The 11,766-nt window shown below is 39.6% G+C and overlaps 1 pseudogene; it reads left to right on the top strand.

The window, feature by feature from the left end:
• Window positions 1-439: 439 nt before the first annotated feature.
• On the top strand, window positions 440-1,997 carry LOC112858652 (elongation factor 1-alpha 1 pseudogene; annotated as a pseudogene).
• Window positions 1,998-11,766: the final 9,769 nt, after the last annotated feature.

The raw sequence follows: 11,766 nt of genomic DNA, 5'->3' as shown, positions 1-11,766 counted from the left end.
GCGATTTTGTTCTGAGCTGAATCTTAACTCCGCAGTGATACCAGGCCATACTTGGTAGAAAATCAGTCCCTTTGTCAAAAGTGACCTCACGTTTAGACAAAATGCCGAGTTGCTGCATCAAAGTGATATTAATCTGTCACATCATGTGCTTTGAAAACTTAATCAATGGCAGAAAAGGAGGAAGTTGGCTAAACAACATCAGCTGAAAGCTAATTAGGTGGCAAAAAACATTCATCTTAGACCTCCTGAACAGTATTGGCATTCCAAGCTTAAACTGCTCATTAGTCATGGGATTTCTGAATTCCTATTTAGCAAATCAGGTGGTGCATAGTGCTAAAGGTTTACTTTAGAAAAATACGAACCTGCAGAGTTGGTAGGGGATAGCATTTGGTATGAATGCAAATTGAAAATCTATTAAAGTTTATTAATCCTAGCTTTCTTGCAGTGGGTTTGCCACCAGAACACAGGTATCATGAAAGCCACCACTAAACCTAAACCAAAATGGGAAAGGAAAAGACTCATTTCAACATCATCGCCCTTGGACGTGTAGTTTTGAGAAGTCTACCACTACTGGTCATCTGATCTACAAATGTGGTGGGATCCACAAAAGAACTTCAAAAAATTTGAGGAGGCTGCTGAGATGGGCAAGGTCTCCTTCAAGTATGCCTGGGTCTTGGATAGACTTAAAGCTGAATGTGATCATGGTAACACCATTGATATCTCCCTGTAGAAATTCAAGACCAGCAAGTATTATGTGACCATCATAGGTGTGCAGGGACACAGAGACTATCAAAAACATGATTACAGGCACATCTCAGGCTGACTGTGCTGTCTTGATTGTCACTGCTGGTGTTGGTGAATTTGAAGCAGGCCTCTCTAAGAATGGGCAGACCTGTGAGCATGCCCTTCTGGCTTACACACTGGGTGTGAAACAACATATTGTTGATGTTAATAAAAGGATTCCACTGAGCCCCTGGAAGTCAGCACCTACGTTAAGAAAATTGGCTACAACCTTGACACAGTAGCGTTTGTGCCAATTTCTGGTTGGAAAGGTGACCACATGCTGGAGCGAGTGCTAACATGCCTTGGTTCAAGGGATGGAAAGTCACCGTACAAAGGGCAATGCCAATGGAACCACTCTGCTTGAAGCTCTGGACCAACTCGTCCAGCTAACGAGCCCTTGCATCTGCCCCTCCAGGACATCTGCAAAATTGGTGGTATTGGTGCTGTCCCTGTGGGCCGAGTGGAGACCGGTGTTCTTAAACCAGGCATGGTGGTCACCTTTGCTCCAGTCAATGTTACAACTAAAGTAAAGTCTGTTGAAATGCACCATGAAGCTTTGAATGAGGCTCTTCCTGGGGACAGCGTGAGCTTCAATGTCAAGAATATATCTGTCAAAGATGTTCGTTGTGGCAATGTGACTGGTGACAGCAAAAATGACCCACCAACGGAAGCAGCTGGCTTCGTGGCACAGGTGATTATCTGGAATCGTCCAGACCAAGTCAGTGCTGGATAGGTACCTCTGCTGGATGGTCACAAAGCTCACATTACCTGCAAGTTTGCTGAACTGAAGGAAAAGATTCATCATTGTTCTGGAAAAAACCTAGAAGATGGTCCCAAGTTCTTGAAATCTGGTGATGTTGCCATCATCGATATGGTTCTTGGCAAGCCTAGGTGTGTTGAGAGCTTCTCTGACTATCCTCCTGCGGGCTGTTTTGCTGTTTGTGACATGAGACAGGTGGTTGCTGTGGGTGTCATCAAAACAGTGGAAAAGAAGGCACCTGGAGCTGGCAAGGTCACCAAGTCTGCCCAGAAAGCTCAGAAGGCTGAATTAATATTATCCCCCATACCTGACACCCTAGTCTTATTCAGTGGTGGAAGAATGGTCTCAGAAATGTTTGTGTGAATTGGCCATTTAAGTTTGATAGTAAGAGACTGGTTACTGATGACAATGTATTGTAAAACCTTCAAAAGGAAAAGAGAATGTTTTGTGGACCATTTGTGAGCGTGTGTGTGTGGCAGTTTTAAATTATTAGTTTTTAGTCAGTACTTTTTAATGGAAATGTCCAAAATCCTGTCACAGAATTTTGAGACCCATGTGCAAAACTTGGTTCTTTTTCTGAATGCATCTAAAAAGTAACTCATGGTTTTGTATTAAATTAAGCCAAAAGAAATTGCTGTTCGTGGTAGGTAAAATTGGCAGAGGAACAGCAGTTTTTAATAGATAGACCTAATAATAATAGTTAAGGGCTTTTACCTTAAGTAATAGAGCTGTTTCAATGTTTTATATGTTCCTTAAAATTTTTTTTAGTGTCTTATAACAAATTATCCATAGAAGGCAAGTTCATTGATCATTTTTGTGTTCTTCATACCTTTAAAAAAAAACAGAATACAACTCTAAAACATCGTAAACATCTTTTAAAAAAGTCTGATCCTTTTGGATAAAATTGCCAAAGTACACAGATGGCTGTGCACCTATGAAACATGCACATACATGCACACACACCTATATCACATGTGGGTATACACATGTATACACACCTGCCACCTCAGTATCTCGGGGCAGAAAATTCTCCCTTTTAAATTTCCATTCTCTAACTGATGTTTGTTACAAAGCGTGCCAGTTGCCACGCTGGAAAGCTGGCAAAGGGAGAAGACAAGCTTCCCTTTTTCTGTGTTACTGCTGTGAGTCACCATGAATTTGGGCAAAGGAATTGCTGCTTCTGTCACATGAAGAGGTGAAGATATTTAGATGAAAGTCATCGGAAAACAGCTCTGAAAAGGATTTTAAGGCACCTGGGGCCAATGGCACCCATGCCCAGAGAACCAAACACTCTCACATGCTGACATTGGTTGGCTCTAGGAAGTACAGGGCTGATCTCTAACCGAACATCATTCATTCTGCCATGCAATCATTCATTCATTCTGTCATTCCTTCATTCTTGTATTCACACAAAGAGCACTCACGAAGCGTCTAAGGTGTCAGGCTCTCTCTGTCATTGGCTGAAATGCAGTTCAGAGTGACATGTCTTTTTCATTAAAATGATGGCAGACAATGGGGGGAAGACAAGGATATCAATCATGACAATATAGGAGTAATTGCTATATTGGAGGGAAAGCTGGGGTGATCTGGGTGAAGACATCTAACCTAGCCAGAGGCAGAGAGAATTTCTTAGCCTGAAACTGGCTAAGAGACACTCAAGAGCTGGAGGAAAAAGAACAGTATTTATTCAGTCATTACTCAGTAACCACCCTATGCAAAATGCAATATTAGTCATGGTGGGGAATGCAAGATGAGTGTGATTTGTCTCCTACTCTTGAGACTGCCAGCTTAGTCTCTGGCTCACTATCTGATGATTGCTATGGTGGTGACATAGTGTCACTTCCTAGCCTCAAGCTTCTGATAGTTTTTTATCCGCTTATAGAATGGGGTCCAAATTTTTGAGTCTGATATATGTGGCCTTTCCCTTCTCGATCCCAGTCAGCTTCAAGGTCAATACCCACTACACTATACACACATGTCCTTGGGCTTCAGCTGTATCTTACTGTCCACTCTTCTCCCCACATATCAGGCTGTTTCAGGACACATTACCTCTGCCCAACTGCTCTTTGCCTAAGATTCCATCCCACCCTTATCTACCTGGCAAATTCTCCCAGTACTTGACACCCTGTGTCCTTGACAGATTTCAATATTCTTTCATCTGGGTTCTCTTAAAATTTTTCACAGACTTCACCATTATTATAGTTGATTTGTCACCTTGTTGTGGTTCATTCATGTACGTGCCACCATCATCCTGGGAAGTGACATCTCTAGCCCAAAGCTCAAATATGAAGCTTAGAAAACATTTAGCACATACTTATTAGATCTAATTGAATTTTGCATTTATCATATTGTTCTGATTGTAATAATAGGAAGAAAATTGAAAAAAGCAGAAACAAAATTGGGAATTCATTAGAAGTTTCTTATAACTCATGGAGGGTACGAGTTGTGTAGGACTACTGTCTCAAAATGTACCTTTGAGATTTTAATTTATGGGAGTGACTAAATGGCTGTAGGAGAGGCTAATGCAATTGAAAGAAAAAATTATAGCTTACATTTCCCAAGAGAAGGGGGCATGCCATGCCATGCAGGGCCACATAGGGAAGCATCTGGTTTGGACAGGAAGTAGAATCAAGAGGGAGGGGGAAGCTGGAGCCAGAGCCCTTATTATGGTTTCCAGGGGAAAGGTCAGGCTGGGCAAAGTAAACAGTTTTGGATTGGCCAGTTTGAATAATTTCAGCGGGGCTTTGGGGCCTATAGGTGTTCCTAGCTGTCAGGTACTTGGCTTTGGGTGGATTTAGGGTGGGGTGAATATGAGCTTGCTCTGTGAGGGTCCATCTTTCTTGGGATAAAAGAAATGCTTAACTTGCACATGAGAAGTATTCTCCCAGTTGCTATCATCAGGAAATAACTAACCCTGGGAGGGGCAGTCCATCCTCAAGTTTGTAATGCCCTCCAAGATATCAAAACGTCATAAAATACAGAATATTAAAGCATACTTAATTCAATCTATCATCTGATATTTTGACATCATATTAAAGAAATCTTGGTGTGATGGTCATGGAAACTTTTAGGGAGTAGGGCATCAGTTGCCCCAAATAGCAAAGAAAATATTTTATTATGAAGGTAGTATGGAGGAACACAAGTAGAGGTATATGGAGTCCTTGTAGGCCAGCCCATAAATATGATTTTTATTATATGGCATAATCCAAGAAAATAGATCTAGAGCTTTGGGAGGTCTCTAACAACAATACCTTGGTGGAATTAGGAGCTGTTAAAAAGTGTAAGTTTGACAATAATATCTCGGTGCATTTTTTGGGTCAAGGTGGCAAGTCCAGCAGTTATGTTGTTGGAGGGTATGAACTGATAAGTTAGTAAAGTATACGTAAATATTAGTGGGATTGTGTGTAACTAAGGGGAAGGACTCGTATGGTGATCATGACTGGAGACCAAGGCAGCAGGCAGTGGTGCTAAGCTGGTCGGGGTGGTAAGAGAAGGCACTGAAGAGTGGGTGGTCCTTTACCCAGTGGGTCATGGGATTGACTGACAAGAGGCAGGTATCTCCGGGTGACAGCCATAATTTTCATTAATTTCTTGAATGGCACGGGCAGTAGTAACCTTTACCAGACTTCCCTTTAGATACTGGGGGGAGGGGTTTCATTTTGGCAAAGAGCAAGGAGTATAACAGGATCATGAGCTAAACACATGAGCTCAGAAACACAATAGATTCCTAATATCAAAGGAAAAAAAGCAAAAAATGTACCGTGTTCAATTTGTATCTTAGGATAGGCAGCCCATGGGCATAGATTTCAGATTAAAATGAAGTTGTCTGTGGCACAGGGGTTGGATTGGAGTCTAAGGTGAAGTCTTGGGTAGGGTGATGTCAACTGAGGCCGTGTCATTTCCAGGGATGAGCTGGGCCAGGTGATGTCGTCTGGGATGTGGGACAGGGGTGTCTTTCTGAGTAGGAACCCACTTGAATTGATATGGGTCTAAGCATATTCCATGTTTGATTGAAAAATTGGCTTATTTGGGGTATTTGGACCTCTAGACTATACCCAGGAAAACCCCGAGACCAGGAGTAATAAAACCACCATCCATAGAAGGTATACAGCTGCACTAGACCAGTTTTGTGTTCAGTGCAAGTATAGGTTCAAATCAGTCCTATGTCACATGAGCAACCACTTGACTTTGGAACAACGTATGGCGTATGGGTTTCAGAAGAATATGCGCCCTGGATCTGACCTCCAAACCTTAGGGGCTGGGGGCAAGATAGAAAATCTGTTAAAATAGATTAAGGCCTGGTACAAAATAGAAGCTCTTTTAGAGGTTTATTTGCTAGTCTGGAATAGTAAAACCAGTTATTTGAGAAGTGTCTCTCAATTACATTGGTTATCTGGGAACTGTCGGGGACATAGCAGATTTATTGTTTGTTTGTTTGTTTGTTTGTTTATTTATTTATTTATTTCCAGGAGCCCATCATTGTGTATTCCGAGAAATAAAATGTGTGTCTTAGTATTTGTAAAGCCTGTAACTCTGACGGGAATGTAGAATGCCCTGGCAGGCCTTGGGTTGTGGCCTTAGTATACACAGAGTCATGATTTTGATTGATGTTTTGGATATCCGTGAGAAAAGAGAATCCCGAGTTCTTGAACCTGAAGGGGACAATTTTTAGGCAATGGGCCAACGGTTTATAACAAATATGAAGATAGAGCCACTTATCCAATTAAAATTAAAATAAGTCTCTGGCCCTTGTTTTGTTTTGAGAGGCAGATTAACTTCCAGAGACTGGGATTATCTTTGCCAATGATTTAACTCAAGTTTGGTGCAAGAATTTTACAAGGAAATAAGCATACAGGATAATGTCTTTTAATAGGCTGTAAAGAAATAACATACCCCAAGCCAATGACTGATTAATCATATTGTCATTTCAGGCAAGGAGTGATGAAAGGGATAAAGTCCAAATTTAGTTGGGGTGGACCTTTATACTAGTTGGTATTAGAGAGAGAAGTTCAACGGCCAGTACAAAGTAAAAGTCTCTCATTGCTAGACACGTTGCTAGGGAACAATGGTGCTGGTGTTGACAGGCAAAAGTGTCTTTTTAGAGCCAGGCTGCTGCAAGGCTTTTGCCACTGCAGGTAAATAGTGGCCTTTACTGTGGCAGGAACTCATTGCCCCATGTCTTTGGAAAGCTCTTTCATATCAGCAAAGTGTAGCCTTGCCCAGACCAAACACTCTCAGATTGTCCTCACAAACTCTTGGTGTTGAGTTAAAGTGTCCCCTTGCCATAATGGTTTCTTCATATGTTTTTTCTGGATAGAACCCCAGTGGGGCCCCTCACCACATGAACTGCTGACTTCTTTTCAAGGGCAAAGGATAAGATGATGACAATCTCATACGGCTTACTTCATTTTTGTATCGGAACAACTTTGCTTCTAAAAACAAGTTCATCTTTCTGTCTTTGTCATGAACAAATGGGTTCGAAATCCCATTACACCAATACATAACAATACATATATATTTTTTATTTAATTACCCTTTTTTCTCTCTCTACTTATACGTAGGGATTTTTTGGTTTGCTTGTTTAAACTTTTTGTTGCTTACAGCCACAGTTTTCAGTTTCTGTCTCTGGCTGACGGGAAAAAAATGGGAAAGGAGAGGGGCCAGTGCCTTCGAGTAGCATCCTCCCCCTGTGGCAGCTCTGCCTGCAAATTAATCATCCCTTCCACTCTACTCCCTCTTTTTTCTCTTAAACAAAATATTTTAGAATGACATATCTCCAGAAGACTAAAATTGTCTTTTTTTTTTCCTCTCCTGTCTGGAGGACCATTTTTTCCCCCTCCCTGGGTATTTACCCAATAAGCTCCTGGTGGTCTTGAGTAGCTTCGGTTGGGACTGGCAACCTTCCTTAATAGGGGGTCCCAGTCAACCTCAGAGGGTCTGGGGTCTACATAAAAGAAAGCAATGGTGGCAGAATCCTGAGTTTATTTTTTATTTTTTTAATATGAAATTTATTGTCAAATTGATTTCCATACAACACCCAGTGCTCCTCCAAACAGGTGCCCTCCTCGATGCCCATCACCCACCCTACCCTCCCTCCCACCCCCCATCAACCCTCAGTTTATTCTCAGTTTTTAAGAGTCTCTTATGGTTTGGCTCCCTCCCTCTCTAACTTTTTTTTTTTTTCCTTTCCCTCCGCCGTGGTCTTCTGTTAAGTTTCTCAGGATCCATATAAGAATGAAAACATATGGTATCTGTCTTTCTCTGTATGACTTATTTCACTTGGCACAACACCCTCCAGTTTCATTCATGTTACTACAAAAGGCCATATTTCATTCTTTCTCATTGCCACGTAGTATTCCATTGTGTATATAAACCACAATTTCTTTATCCATTCATCAGTTGATGGACATTTAGGCTCTTTCCATAATTTGGCTGTTGTTGAAAGTGCTGCTATAAACATTGGGGTGCAAGTGCCCCTATGCATCAGCACTCCTGTATCCCTTGGGTAAATTTCTAGCAGTGCTATTGCTGGGTCATAGGGTAGATCTATTTTTAATTTTTTGAAGCACCTCCACACTGTTTTCCAAAGCGGCTGCACCAGTTTGCATTCCCACCAACAGTGCAAGAGGGTTCCTATTTCTCCACATCCTCGCCAGCATCTATAGTCTCCTGATTTGTTCATTTTAGCCACTCTGGCATAAGGTGATATCTCATTGTGGTTTTGATTCGTATTTCCCTAATGAGGAGTGACATTGAGCATCTTTTCATGTGCCTGTTGGCCATCTGGATGTCTTCTTTAGAGAAGTGTCTATTCATGTTTTCTGCCCATTTCTTCACTGGATCGTTTGTTTTTTGGGTATGGAATTTGGTGAGTTCTGTATAGGTTTTGGATACTAGCCCTTTGTCTGATATGTCATTTGAAAATATCTTTTTTCATTCCGTTGGTTGCCTGTTTCCTTTGCAGTGCAGAAGATTTTTATCTTCATGAGGTCCCAATAGTTCATTTTTGCTTTTAATTCCCTTGCCTTTGGAGATGTGTCGAGTAAGAAATTGCTGTGGCTGAGGTCAGAGGGTTTTTTTCCTGCTTTCTCCTCTAGGGTTTTGATGGTTTCCTGTCTCACATTCAGGTCCTTTATCCATTTTGAGTTTATTTTTGTGAATGGTTCAAGAAAGTGGTCTAGTTTCATTCTTCTGCATGTTGCTGTCCAGTTCTCCCAGCACCATTTGTTAAAGAGATTGTCTTTTTTCCATTGGATATTCTTTCCTGCTTTGTCAAAGATTACTTGGCCATACTCTTGTGGGTCCAATCCTGGAATGTCTATTCTACTCCATTGGTCTATGTGTCTGTTTTTGTGCCAATACCATGCTGTCTTGATGATGACAGCTTTGTAGTAGAGGCTAACGTCTGGGATTGTGATGCCTCCTGCTTTGGTCTTCTTCTTCAAAATTACTTTGGCTATTTGGGGTCTTTTGTGGTTCCATACAAATTTTAGGATTGCTTGTTCTAGCTTTGAGAAAATGCTGGTGCAATTTTGATTGGGATTGATTTGAATGTGCAGAATGCTTTGGGTAGTATTGACATTTTAACAATATTTATTCTTCCAGTCCTTGAGCACGGAATGTTTTTTCATTTCTTTATATCTTCTTCAATTTCCTTCATAAGCTTTCTATAGTTTTCAGAATACAGATCTTTTACATCTTTGGTTAGGTTTATTTTTAAACAATTTAGTTGTAAGAGAAGGCTCTTAGTGCGTTGATAAGCAGGAGAACTCAGGAGTACCCAAACACTTTGTCCAGGTGAGAAGCCTCTTCAGGTGTTTCAGGAAGAGCAGGAACCAAATGATCTTCCTCTTTTCCTTTTTCATTAAGCACTGGGCAATCAGTATTCAAGGATGTGATCCCTTATATCACACACAGAAGACTACAAATTACAACAAACAAACAAACAAACAAACAAACAAAAATCACCCAAAACCTCAAAAACCCACAAGCCCATGGATGCTAAATGACATACTAATAACCAATCAATGGGTCAATGAAGAAATAAGAGAGGAAATGAGAAAATACTTTGAGAAAACTAAAAATGGAAACACAATGGTTCAAAATCTTTGGAACACAGCAAAAGTACTTCTAAGAGGTATGTTTATAGCAAGCAGGCCTACCTCATGAAACAAAAAGTCTCAAATAAACAATCACATTTTACATCTGAAAGAACCAGAAAAAGAACAAAGCCCAAATTTAATACAAGAATGAAAATAAAAATCAGAATGGAAATAAATGAATTAGAGACTAAAAAAAACCGCAAAACCAACCAACCAACCAAACAAACAAAAAACGCACATAAAAAAGATCAATGAAACTAAGAGCTGGTTCTTCAAAAAGAGAAACAAAATTGATAATCCTTTAGCCAGACTCATCAGGAAACGAAGAGAAGACTCAAGTAAATAAAATCAGAAATGAAGAGAAGTTACACCAGCACAACAAAAGATTATAAGAGACTACAAAAAATAAATGCCAAAAAATATAAAACTTAGAAGAAATGGATAATATTTCAATATTCCAATGTTGAAACAGGAAGAAAAATAAAAGCTGAAAAAATTAATTACTAGTAATGAAATTGAATCAGTAAGCAAAAAACTCCCAACAAACAAAAGTCCAGGACCAGATGACTTTGCAGGTGAATTTTACTAAACATTTAAAAAAGAGGAAACACCTATCCTACTCAGATTATTTTAAAAAATAGGAAAAGGAAGAATGCTTCCAGATTTATTCTACAAGGCCAGCATTTCTCTGATACCAAAACAAGACAAAAACATTACAGAAAAAGAAAAGTACAGACTAATATTCTTGGTGAGCATAGATGAAAAATCCTTAATAAATTATTAACTAAAATAATTCAAAAAATAGTAAAAGAAACAGTCATATGATCAAGTGGAATTTATTACAGGGATGTAAGGATGGTTCAATATTCACAAATCAATCATGATACAACACACTAGTAAAATGAAGGATAAAATTCATATGATCACCTTAAAATGTGCAGAAAAAGCATTTGACAAAAGTCAACATCTGTTCATGATAAAAACTCTCAACAAATGGCTATGGGGGGCACATACTTAACATAATAAAAACCATATATCACAAACACATAGCTAACATCATAGTGGTGAACAGCTGAAATCTTTTCCTCTAAAATCAGGAACAAAATGATTGTTCACTCTCACCACTTTTATTTAATAGAGTGTTAAAAGTCCTAGCTGCACCAATCAGATAAGAAAAAGAAATAAAAGGCTTCCCAATTGGTAGGGAAAAAGTAAAGCTATTTGCAGATGACATGATAGTATATGTAGAAAACAGTATAGACTCACCAGGGGCGCCTGGGTGGCGCAGTCGGTTGAGCGTCCAACTTCAGCCAGGTCACGATCTCGCGGTCCGTGAGTTCGAGCCCCGCGTCAGGCTCTGGGCTGATGGCTCAGAGCCTGGAGCCTGTTTCCGATTCTGTGCCTCCCTCTCTCTCTGCCCCTCCCCCGTTCATACTCTGTCTCTCTCTGTCCCAAAAATAAATAAACGTTGAAAAAAAAAAATTAAAAAAAAAAAAAGAAAACAGTATAGACTCACCAAAAACTATTACAACTGATAAATGAATTCAGTAAAGTTGCAAGACATAAAATCAATATACAGAAATCTGCTGCATTTCTATCCACAAATAACAAACTAGCAAAAGGAGAAATTAAGAAAATTATTCCATTTACAATTGCATCAAAAATAATAAAATACTTGGAATAAATTTAACCAAGGAGGTGAAAGACCTGTACTCTGAAAACTGTAAGACATGAATGAAATTGAAATTGAAATGGAAAGTGATATGAATAAATGGAAAAATAGAGCATGCTCAACCCCTATCAAAATACCAATAGTATTTTTCACAGAACTAAAATAAATAATCCTAAAATTTGTATGGAACCACAAAGGTCCCGAATAGCCAAAGCAATCTTGAGAAAGAACAAAGCTGGAGGTATCACAATCTCAGATTTCAAACTATAGTAAAGCTGTAGTGATCAAAACAGTATGGTATTGGCACAAACATAGACACATAGATCAATGGAACAGAATGGAAAGCTCATAAATAAATCATACATATATGGTCAATTAATGTATAAGAAGAGAGGGAAGAATATACAATGAGGAAAAGGCAGTTTTGTAAATAAATGGTGTTGGGAAAA

This window comes from Puma concolor, chromosome B1, assembly GCF_028749965.1.
Source record: "Puma concolor isolate L17-30 chromosome B1, mPumCon1.1.hap2, whole genome shotgun sequence".
In the NCBI taxonomy this organism is placed as follows: Eukaryota; Metazoa; Chordata; class Mammalia; order Carnivora; family Felidae; genus Puma; species Puma concolor.
The sequence above is the reverse complement of the archived record's forward strand: the minus strand, read 5'-3'. Positions and strand labels throughout refer to the sequence as shown.